This window comes from Rhagoletis zephyria, unplaced genomic scaffold, assembly GCF_001687245.7.
Source record: "Rhagoletis zephyria isolate East Lansing unplaced genomic scaffold, Rhagoletis_zephyria_1.1 Rzeph_scaffold_00310, whole genome shotgun sequence".
Taxonomy (NCBI): Eukaryota; Metazoa; Arthropoda; class Insecta; order Diptera; family Tephritidae; genus Rhagoletis; species Rhagoletis zephyria.
The window spans coordinates 294,912-307,054 of record NW_016157394.1 but is presented as its reverse complement, the minus strand read 5'-3'; the positions used below and the strand labels follow the sequence as shown (position 1 = coordinate 307,054).

The 12,143-nt window shown below is 33.7% G+C and overlaps 1 protein-coding gene across 1 annotated transcript in view; it reads right to left on the bottom strand.

The window, feature by feature from the left end:
* Positions 1–12,143, bottom strand: part of LOC108358887 (putative fatty acyl-CoA reductase CG5065) — a 185,689-nt gene that overhangs the window by 12,593 nt on the left and 160,953 nt on the right. The gene's annotated exons all lie outside the window — the stretch shown is intronic.

Here is a 12,143-nt window from a genome sequence, read left to right as displayed (position 1 = left end):
CTTTTTCGAAAAAAGTGTTTTTTCGGCGTAATTTTGCAGAACTTTGTTTCTCCTTCTCAGGAACTCTAGAACTATTGAAAAGCTACTCAGAACAGATAAAATATTTAATTTTTTTCAAAAATTAAACTTTTTCGACTTCNTCCCATAACTCTAAATCAGAATAGTTTTGGCACAGTTATTTGAAAAGATTTTTAAATATGCAGATTTTTTAAGCCTAATCTGTTTTGTCATCTGATGGGACCTTTTTCAAAAAGTTCTTTAAGAAACTATTTTTATTCATAAAAAACTCCATTTTTGGAGGTATTTTCAAATCGGCCCAGCTTGCTTAAATCTTAATATTTTTCCGATATATTCTGGTGAACGTCTTAAAATATAAGAGATTTTGTAATCCCGGCGGAAAAACCGCAACTTTTTTTGGTGATGCATTCTAACGTACATATGTATGTGTTCAAAAATATTTGTTTACACCAAATATTTTTTATTCTTGTTACTGACAGAATTGACATATGTAGAGTTAGCAAGTTAACCTTCGGAAATTGCTGGGCTAAATATTTAACGATTTAACTCTAATTTTACTCCTAACTATTGATTGTGCAAGATGTCTGTGAAGTTGGCATACGGTATGACGCAAAATTAAAAAAAAAAAGTTGTTCTGAGTAGCCTTCCAATAGTTCTAGAGTTCTTGAAAATGAAAAAAAAAGTTCTGGATATTTTCACAAAAATAAATTGATTTGAAAATTGGGTATGCCAGATTCACGCAGCATACGACATGTGGCAAAAAGGCTATTGAAAAGTAGTTCTGAGCGCTTTTCAATAGTTCTAGGGTTTCTGAGAAGGAGAAAGAAAGTTCTGCAAAATTACGCCGAAAAAAACACTTTTTTCGAAAAAGTCGAAAAAGTTGAATTTTATGAAACAAAAATAAAAAATTAATCTGTTCTGAGTAGCTTTTCAATAGTTCTAAAGTTCCTGAGAAGGAGAAAGAAAGTTCTGCAAAATGAGGTCGAAAATACAGTTTTTTTCAAAAATTTAACTTTTTCGACTTTTTCGAAAAAAGTGTTTTTTCGGCGTAATTTTGCAGAACTTTGTTTCTCCTTCTCAGGAACTCTAGAACTATTGAAAAGCTACTCAGAACAGATTAAATTTTTTATTGTTTTCAAAAATTTAGCATTTTAGATTTTTTCGAAAAAAGTTTTTTTTCGGCGTAATTTTGCAGGACTTTCTTTCTCCTTCTCAGTAGCTCTAGAACTATTGAAAAGCTACTCAGAACAGGTTTAATTTTTATTTTTTTTTTCAAAATTTTAACATTTTCGACTTTTTTCGAAAAAAGTGTTTTTTCGACGTAATTTTGCAGAACTTTTTTTTCCTTTTCAGGAACTGTAGAACTATTGAAAAGCTGCTCAGAACAACTTTTTATTTGCCTTTTTGCCACATGTCGTATGCTGCGTGAATCTGGTATACCCAATTTTCAAATTAGTTTTTTTTTGTGAACATATCCATAACTTTTTTCCCCTTTTCAAGAACTCTAGAACTATTGGAAGGCTACTCAGAACAACTTTTTTTTTCGTTTTGCGTCATACCGTATGCCAACTTCCCAGACATTTGTGCAAGCCAATATATCAATATACCGGTAAACTTCGAGTTAAATAGATAACCTGCTGTTCTGCAAGTGGGCGAAAAATTAACTGCGGGCATGATATTGATTAAAAAGTAGTACTTGTACATATATGTAACGTATACGCCCCGGAACACTTATTGCCACTTATAGCCATACCCAATCAGCTAACACATTTATAAGCACGTCTTAGCAATTTGGACTACTTGGCGACTTACTAGTTTTATTACTGTAGATTTGTTCATTTTGCCAAGACAAATATTATTTAAATTAAATAATTAAAATAAAAAAATCTTATAATTTTAAAAATTACAAAATAAATGGTGGAACCTTTTCGAACTTCAGATATATGTATGATGTACTTCATGCTAACCTCCATTGCCTCTTATATGAACATTCTATTTGAAAACTATCCAAATTTCGATAATAAAAAAATGCGTAATTTGGGTAAATTTTCGCCTAAACAAATGTTTGAAGGCTAAACTTGTTTACATACTTCATTTATTTTTTAATATTCTTGTTTCTGGAACTGTATTGATTGTTATAAATGCAAGAAGAATGCTATAGAGTTTCTTATGGCGAGAGAAGGTAGTGATACTAAAATTAACAAACTGTGCGTCGCTGTGAACTGGTAATTTCTATAGTGCGAGAGGAAAGCGACAAGGTATTGCAATCATTTTATAAAAGACTAGAAGACCCGTCGAACTTCGTCCCGCCCAAAATTTGTATATATTTTATTGAAACTTTTTGGTCAAACATTTTCACCAACAATTCACGTTGACGATTTTCATTGGCACATTTGTCTGCTAACATTAAGGTTTGGTGGTCATTTGCCGCTTTAAATAACTTAAGGAAAGTGTTATATCCGTTCTTGAAATTCTCCAGTTTTGCGGCATTTCATAGCACGGTTATTCGCAAAGCGAAATACATTTTTTCCTCTTCACTCCCTGGCGGCAACAATGACCCGGTTCTATAGTGAATGTCCTAGAAGCTTTACAGTATAGTAGGTGGCAATTTCAAAATGGGTGCGAATCATTGTTCTACAGAAATGCAATATACATATACTTATTTCAGACGAAATACCTTAAAAGTTTGAACGCATAATAATATTGGAAAATCACATTCATTGGGCCAATTGCAACGCAGGAGCGTTCGAAATACTCAATGGTGCAACAGGTCGATTTAATCTGACCTTCACGGCCCCTTTTCTCACTTGGCTATTTTTAGTAATAGCTCGACTTCAGCACCACTTGCAGGACGTTTTTGCAATAGTATTGCATACATATTTAAAACATTAGCCAAATCGGATCATAAATAAGATTTTTAGTAATAACTCAACTACAGCGCCAACTGTCGGATTAAATTGTGAAACTAAACCATCCAGAAACCCACTCAAATACACAAAAAGTTTCGTTAAAATCCGCACAACCATCTTGGAGGATTTCACTCACAAACACACCTACAGAACAATAAAAAGATTCATTCAAAGATAGCTAAAGGTTGGTACGTTTGTAGGTCTCACACTCCCTTTTCAAATAGCCCAAATTTTCTCCATGCGTATGGGCTTGATTTCAACTACATACATATCTCCATACGAAGTTCTAGTACTGTAACATGAATACTTTCAGAGATATGCAGTATAAAAATTCGATTTATATGGGAGGTGCCACGCCCCCCTTTCCAACAGCTGCCCTCTTTCTTCATGAGTATGCGATTGATTTCGTATATCTCCATACCAAGTTCCAGAACTCTACCATGAACACTTCCAAAGAGAGGCAGTGTGAAAAATTCGGTTTGTATGGAAGATGCCACGCCCCCTTTTCCAATAGTTCCAATTTTTCTCCAAGAGTATGCGATTTATTTCGTACATCTCCATACAAAACTCTAGAACTCTACCAAAAAATTTCCAGAGATAAGCAGTATGAAAAATTCGGTTTGTATGGGAGATGTCACACCCCTTTTTACAATAGCTAAAATTTTTCTCCAAGGGTATGCGATTGATTTCGTATATCTCCATACCAATTTCCAAAACTCTACCATGCACACTTTCAGAGATATGTAGCATGAGAAATTCGGTTTGTATGGGAAGTGCCACGCCCCCTTTACATATAGATTTTTTCAGCCTAAAACCATCCTTGGGACACGTGCGGCAGGTGGCAGTTTCAAAAAAATCGGTTCAGCCGCTCTCGAGCCTTGCGAAAACTAACAAACGGCTTTCTAAATATATATTAGTTGAGATATATTATATATTATAATTATATTTTGACAGTATCCGTTGTTTCTGATTGGCGCAAAAAAATCTTGCCTAGTGACGAATTCGCCCCTTGATATGGTCGTTACTTAAAGCTATTTATATTCGAAATTGCATGAAAATTGGAAAACAGGAATCTATAAGCTTATCCAGGCAAAAAGCTACCTACGTACCGAATTTTAAGCAAATCGGACCATAAATACGATTACTTCGAACAGATCGGTCCCTGGTTCACTTCTCGGACAAAATGGATCATATATGCTAATATATGCTAAAAAGCTACCTACGTACCGAATTTTAAGCAAATAGGACCGTAAATGCGATTTTTTGGAGTAGATCGGTCCCTGGTCCACTTCTCGGAAAAAATTGATCATATATGCTAATACATGCTAAAAAGCTACCTGCGCACCGAATTTTAAGCAAATCGGACCGTAAATTCGATTTTATCGAATAGATCGGTCCCTGGACCACTTCCCCGAAAAAATGGGTCATATATGCTAAAAAGTGAGATTTTATGAACATTTTTGAGCAAAAATGCGAGGAAATTCGCGTCCAATATTTGTGATTTGTTAAAAAAGGTGAAATAAAATTATTTGAAGAACAGACTCACGCCACATGCAAAAATATATTGCAAATTCGCAATCGGCTACACTGATATAAAATTGCCTTGGAATAGTAGTGAACAACAAATATGTACCATCAAAGCTGCTACCATCGATTTACGGCTTTGAGTAAAAAGTACAGCGAGGAATTCAAGAAGTTAACTGCTCCAGAATCAAGGCAACACATATTTAAATTTTTGTAAAATGTTTTATATGATTTTATATATAATTGTAAATAATATTTTCCTAAGCTTCCATACGGGCTTACTTTAAGGGAGCGGATTCCTAAATACCAAGTTTTGGTTATTTTTCTTTCGTTTATTTAATGTTTATTATTATTTTTTCAATGTATAGTGCATGGATCCACTCTATAATTTGTATGTTATCAGCAGGGAACGGATTTTTAGGACCTAAAAACCTATAAAAAAGGCAAAATAAAATAACGAAATAAGCTGGAAAAGGCAAAATAAAATAGCGAAAAAGGCAGGAAAAGGCACTAGGTACTGCTAAAAAGGCAAAACAAAATAGCGAAAAAGGCAGGAAAAGGCGCTAGGTATTGCAAAAAAAGCAAAATAAGGCACTAAAAAAAGACAGAAAATACGAAGAATAATCAAAAAGTACATTTATTTTAGAAATTGTTATATTACAAGTAAAAAGAGAAAAACTATGAACTAGTTTCATTATATGAAAAATTTGTACTTTGAATCTTTGACTATTTTATCCTTTCGAGTTTCTAACTCATAAAACTTTAATCTGTATAGTTGTAGTAACATTGAACCACAAGATGCATTTTGAAGTTTTCTGGCAGCATTTTCATTCGTTTTTCGCGAAAAAAAGCCTTGAATGTACTAAATGTGCGCTCGACGTAAGTTGATACAAGTGGGGCCCAATTTAAATATGGAACGTTTGAAAAGTTCATATTATCAGGAATAAGGGCGTTTTCCTCGCCCTTTACCATTTTATCCACATCCCTTATTGTCTCCAAGCCTACGTTAGCTGAGAAAACGGCTTTGAATTTTTCCAACACCAATTTGGCAAGAGGTACCTGCGCTTCTAAATATAAGCTGCATGGGCATGTGTATATTTTTTTAATCTTAACAAAAAAATTTTAAATGCTATAATCACTTTTTTAAAGGTAGAAAAGGCAAAAAAAGGCAAATATCTTAAAAAAGGCAAAAAAAAGGCAACATCCAATGTGTATAACAGGGAAAGCTAAATCGTGGACATTCTTAATCGAATATACTCTATCTCTGTAGCAGAAAAAAGGCAATTTCCATAAAATCCGTTCCCTGGTTATTAGCAAACTAATTTATTATCTTATAAACAGTGATTCCAATAACAACGTTTTAAATAAGCCACCGAATCAATCCATACGTATATATCGTATCAGTTTATTTATGCACTAAATTCTAAATTTAAGTAATACTTATTTAATTTGTAATAAACAATTTATCTAGCATAACTAAATTTTTTTCCAGGGACGAAGAAAGTGATGTTGATGCAGACGAACCGCTTTGCTTTTTTTGCAACAAAACTCGCAAAATGATTGAACCCCAATACGAGCCATTGCACTCGTCTGATAATAATACTACGGCCAGTGATAATGAGGCTACGATTCGTAGAATTACGCATTTTAAAAATTCAAGGCGTACAATATTTTATCACAGGGCTTGTTTACTAAATTTGCAAAAGGAATGCAAGCGAAAAGCAGCATCTCCCACCCAGGCTTCGTCGAAATTTCAACTTGAACGCAGCCCCTTCGTCTTGGTCTGCAGGCTGTATCGGAGATACAGACGCTAAATTTAAACGTAGAATACGTGGCATGCTTAAGAGCATATCCAAGTCAAAAACGAAAGCACACACCAAGAAAAAAATTACGATAACAAAAGCGATAATAATATCGATAGCAAAATCGATAAAAATATTGAGATCAAGGTTAATATTGATAGGAAAATTTATAACAAAATCGATAAAAATTTCGATAACTAAATCGATGAGAAGTTGATAAAAAAATCGATAACAAAATTGATTAAAATATCGATAAAAAAATCAATAACAATATCGATAGCAAAATCCGTGAAAATATCGATAATAAAACCGATAAAAATATCGATTACAACCGCGATAACAATATCGATAGCAAAATCGAAAAAAATATCGGTAAAAAAACCGATAAAAATATTGTGACAAAATCAATAAAAATACCAACAACATAATCGATAAAAATATCGACAACAAAACCGATAAAAAAATCGATTACAAAGTCGATAACAAAATCGATAACAAAATTGATAAAAAAGCGATAACAATATCGATAGCNATCGGTAAAAAAACCGATAAAAATATTGTGACAAAATCAATAAAAATACCGACAACATAATCGATAAAAATATCGACAACAAAACCGATAAAAAAATCGATTACAAAGTCGATAACAAAATTGATAAAAAAGCGATAACAATATCGATAGAAAAATTGGTGGAAATATCGATAATAAAAGCGATAAAAATATCGATTACAAAAGAGATAACAATATCGATAGCAAAATCGATAAAAATATCGGCAAATAAAACGATAAAAATATTGACAAAATCAATAAAAATATCGACAATAAAATCGATAAAAATATCGACAACAATATCGATAACAAAATCGATAAAATAACCGATAACGAAATCGATGGAAAATATCAATAACAAAATCGATAAAAATATCGACAGGAAAATCGATAAATATATCGATCATTATATCGATATGTTCCGAAAATATCGATAGCAAAATCAATAACAATATCGATAACAAAATCGATAAAAATATCGATAGGAAAATCGATAAATATATCGATCATTATATCGATATGTTCCGAAAATATCGATAGCAAAATCAATAACAATATCGATAACAAAATCGATAAAAATAGCGATAACAAAAGCGATAAGAATATCGATAGCCAAATCGTTAGAACAATGAATAAAATATCATTCATTTTAATCTTTCTTCCTCTATATTCATCTATACTTCTATAGGTATCCTCATCCTCATATTTTTCTTTATATTTATCTTTGTTTTAATTTTTATGTTTATCATATTCTTCATATACATATTCCCCTTCACCTTTGCCCTTATATAAGTAAAGTGTTTAAATTTATCTTGGGCTTCATTTTTGCCTTTATCTTTAGGGCGATTCCACCGTCACGAGCTGGACACTTGTACAAAAAAATTTTCTTTCTTGCTTAAATATAAGTATAAAGTACTCAACAATTCTACATTTTGATAAAGCTACACCTAATTGACTATTATATGAGTTACTTTTTAGAAAATACGAAAAAAATTCCGGCTTACTTTTATATAGAAAAAATCTGATTTATTTCTTTTGTCACGGATGGGACAAAAAAGTACCTGCCTTTTGGAGCAGATATATTTTACGGAAACCCTGCGAATTTATTTCACTTTTCTGTTTGAACTTGTTGTCTTATAATAAAACAAAGAATCAGGAACACATACAAAGCAAAAACTACAAAAAAATTATGGCTTTATTATACAAAAAATCCGAAATTCCTCTGTCACGGGTGGAACAACGTTTGTCACGGGTAGGACACGTACGAATTTTTATATGAAAAGAAGCTTCTAGTGCGGTCCATATATAAAGATGAGTTATAAATAAAATAGTTTAAAAAAAATATTTTTTAAAAACAAGCTTTTATTTAAATATACGAACCGGCATTTAAATATCTGCATACATACATAAACATACCTATCCAATTATCTATGCATATACGCAGAAATCAGCTGTTTTCGGATACTGATATACATACATGCATATCAAGAATGATAGAATATTCTCTCCACCGTGCATGCATATGTGTACACTAATCATTTACAAGCAACAATAGATAGAAAATGGACGCAGATAGAAACATCGAGACATTGTTTTTATATTTATGTGAATTATATAAACTATATGAAGAATGTAAATCAAGAAAAGGACTGGGGAAGTATAAAATTCGCCCCATTAATCGAAACTGGTCCACCGGAGGATACCAACTCCAGGTATTCAAGCAAATAAAAACCCTGGAACCGGATGAGTTATTTTCTCACACAAGAATGCCGCCGAATGTTTTTGAGCTATTGCTAAATCTAGTCAGCAAGTCCTTGCGGAAACCAAGGCAGCGGATTGATCCTGCGGAAAGACTCTCTTTGGTGTTGTTGTAAGTAAGGAGCATCCATGAAGAGTATTGCGTGGAGTTAAAAATTAGGTATAACGACAGTGCGAAATATACCCTGCAGTGAAAACCAAAACCAGTTAGAAAAAATACTAGTTCATAAACTCGTATGTGCCTAGCAGTTCTACATTTTCGAAGAACTTAAGCGTTCAGCGACATCTGCCTTTGAATTGCCAAAGCCTAAAATAAAACGCCATTAAGTGTAGTGGAAGCGCGCACTGCTTACCAACGCCTGCTCCGCAACGCCTGGGTTCAAAGCCTGGTCAAAGTAACATCGCAAAAAATATAGAAAAAAGGTTTTTTCTTAACAGCGGTCGTCCCTCGGCAGGCAACGGCAAACCTCCGATTTCTGCCATGAAGCTTCTCATAAAAATACAATCGCCGTTCGGAGTCGGCGCAGAACTGTAGGTCCCTCCGGCTTGCNAGCAAAAACTACAAAAAAATTATGGCTTTATTATACAAAAAATCCGAAATTCCTCTGTCACGGGTGGAACAACGTTTGTCACGGGTAGGACACGTACGAATTTTTATATGAAAAGAAGCTTCTAGTGCGGTCCATATATAAAGATGAGTTATAAATAAAATAGTTTAAAAAAAATATTTTTTAAAAACAAGCTTTTATTTAAATATACGAACCGGCATTTAAATATCTGCATACATACATAAACATACCTATCCAATTATCTATGCATATACGCAGAAATCAGCTGTTTTCGGATACTGATATACATACATGCATATCAAGAATGATAGAATACAAGATTGCGCCGATTGCAGCAGAATTGNTTATTTTCTCACACAAGAATGCCGCCGAATGTTTTTGAGCTATTGCTAAATCTAGTCAGCAAGTCCTTGCGGAAACCAAGGCAGCGGATTGATCCTGCGGAAAGACTCTCTTTGGTGTTGTTGTAAGTAAGGAGCATCCATGAAGAGTATTGCGTGGAGTTAAAAATTAGGTATAACGACAGTGCGAAATATACCCTGCAGTGAAAACCAAAACCAGTTAGAAAAAATACTAGTTCATAAACTCGTATGTGCCTAGCAGTTCTACATTTTCGAAGAACTTAAGCGTTCAGCGACATCTGCCTTTGAATTGCCAAAGCCTAAAATAAAACGCCATTAAGTGTAGTGGAAGCGCGCACTGCTTACCAACGCCTGCTCCGCAACGCCTGGGTTCAAAGCCTGGTCAAAGTAACATCGCAAAAAATATAGAAAAAAGGTTTTTTCTTAACAGCGGTCGTCCCTCGGCAGGCAACGGCAAACCTCCGATTTCTGCCATGAAGCTTCTCATAAAAATACAATCGCCGTTCGGAGTCGGCGCAGAACTGTAGGTCCCTCCGGCTTGCGTGACAACATCAAGGCGCACGCCACAAATCGGAGGAGAAGCACGGCCAAACACTAACATATGTGTAAGCGCCAATCTATTATTATTATTATTACATGAGCGAACCTACTGAATCTCAATATAAAGATATTGCTGACGATTTTTTTAATATGTGGAATATACCGAATTGCGTTGGCGCAATTGATGGAAAACACATTGCCGTTAAGTGTCCACACAACTCAAATTCAATGTTATACAATTACAAAAAGTTCTTTAGCATTGTTTTGATGGCAGTATGTGATGCTAAATACACTTTTACTGCGGTGAGCATCGGAAGTTATGGCAGTCATAGCGACGGAGGTATAAGCTATAGAGCAAACCATGATACAAAAAAGAAGGTAGTTTCAATAAACCACTTTGGACGGATAATAAAATTTTTTGAAGTTTCATAAATTGTGAGTATTCTCAACGGCCTTGCCACTTTGATAATATTAAAACAATTAATCGGAGTATTTTCTTTCCCACATTTATACCAATTTAATAATATTTAAAATCAAAAATCATTATCAGTGCTTGGTAATTTTTTTACTTATGTGGTGCGCACCTTTTTTATTAAAAATATATAAAATATGTAATGTTAAAGGATACTTCATTGAAGTTGTTCCTTTTATTTTATAATAAAAATCACGAGAGCATTATGTTGTTATTTTTTCATTTACTTATTTTGAATACAATCTTGCGATTTAAAAATCTAATTCCAAAGAATGCTCTTTCCAAATAAATTTTTTTATAATTGCCAATTCCATGTGAATAAACTGTTCTCATAACATAACGTGCAAAACAAAAACAAATTGGGGAAAATTATTTTTGTTTTGCTTTATAATTTTGGGAATATTTGTTCACATGAAATTCGTGATTCGTGATGAAATTCGTGAAATTTTACTTTTAAATTTCTCATCAGATTTTGCAAAAAATTAAGCTTTGTGGTTAGCGTGTCACCATTAACTTCAACAAATTTCGAATTTAAAATTTCCAATGTATGCAAAAAACTTGAATTCGGCTTGCGCAGACCGCCCTCCGATAAGCAATTAGCATAGGTATAATTTTGATCACCTTCTTCATCCGTTCTGAAACCTAGTTTCGTCAAACCCATTATTGAGATTCAGGTTCATCATATTCGACATCTTTGAGTGGACTGATGAAATCTTCTGCTTAAAAAAAATATTACTGCTCCTGATCAGGTAGCATGATTTCAATGAAATGTCATAGATTTATTAAAAGTTAAATGGTTAACAACAACGAATGTCATTAAATGAAACTACCTTCTTTTTTGTATTATGGAGCAAACTAATGAAATATAGACTTTTATTAGCATATTTTTTGTATTCTCAGGAATATTTCAAGTGCCCCCGTTTGGACAAGCACTAATGGATAATACTCTTCCCTTGCCGCCACCTAAACCATTGTCCATTGGGTCAACTGAACGTTTTCCTAATTTTTTCGTAGGAGATGCTGCCTTTCCGTTGAGGACTAATTTAATGCGCCCATATCCTGGATCGAGTTTGCCAAGAACAAAGCGAATTTTTAATTATCGCCTATCACGAGCACGTAGAGTGATAGAAAATAGCTTCGGTATACTAACGGCCCGATGGAGGATTCTAAGAAACACAATTCAATGCAATCCTACAAACAGCGAAAAAATTCTGCTGGCTTGCATAGCCTTACACAATTTTATTATGTTAAACGATTACGACCGATGGCATTGTTCAGACATTTATGTTGACCATGTAGAAGCAGACAACGTCGTCTACCCTGGAGATTGGCTTCGTGAAATAAGTAATACACGTACCTTGCAATCTCTGAGATCTGCAATACGGAGAGGCCCTGCTAGCGCGTTGCACCTACATGACAAACTTGCTGATTACTTCGTAAATGAAGGATCTTTGTTATTCCAAGATGATATGGATCTAAATGCGTATGAGCCCTATTAAAACATAAAAAACTAAATAATCATAAGAAAATTTACATTTGTAGGAAGTATATTTTAATAAAAAAATGTCCACTCTTGGGTATACAAACAAACAATATCAATAAGTAGTTCAGTCTTTTTAGTTCTTAACCAAAAAAAAAA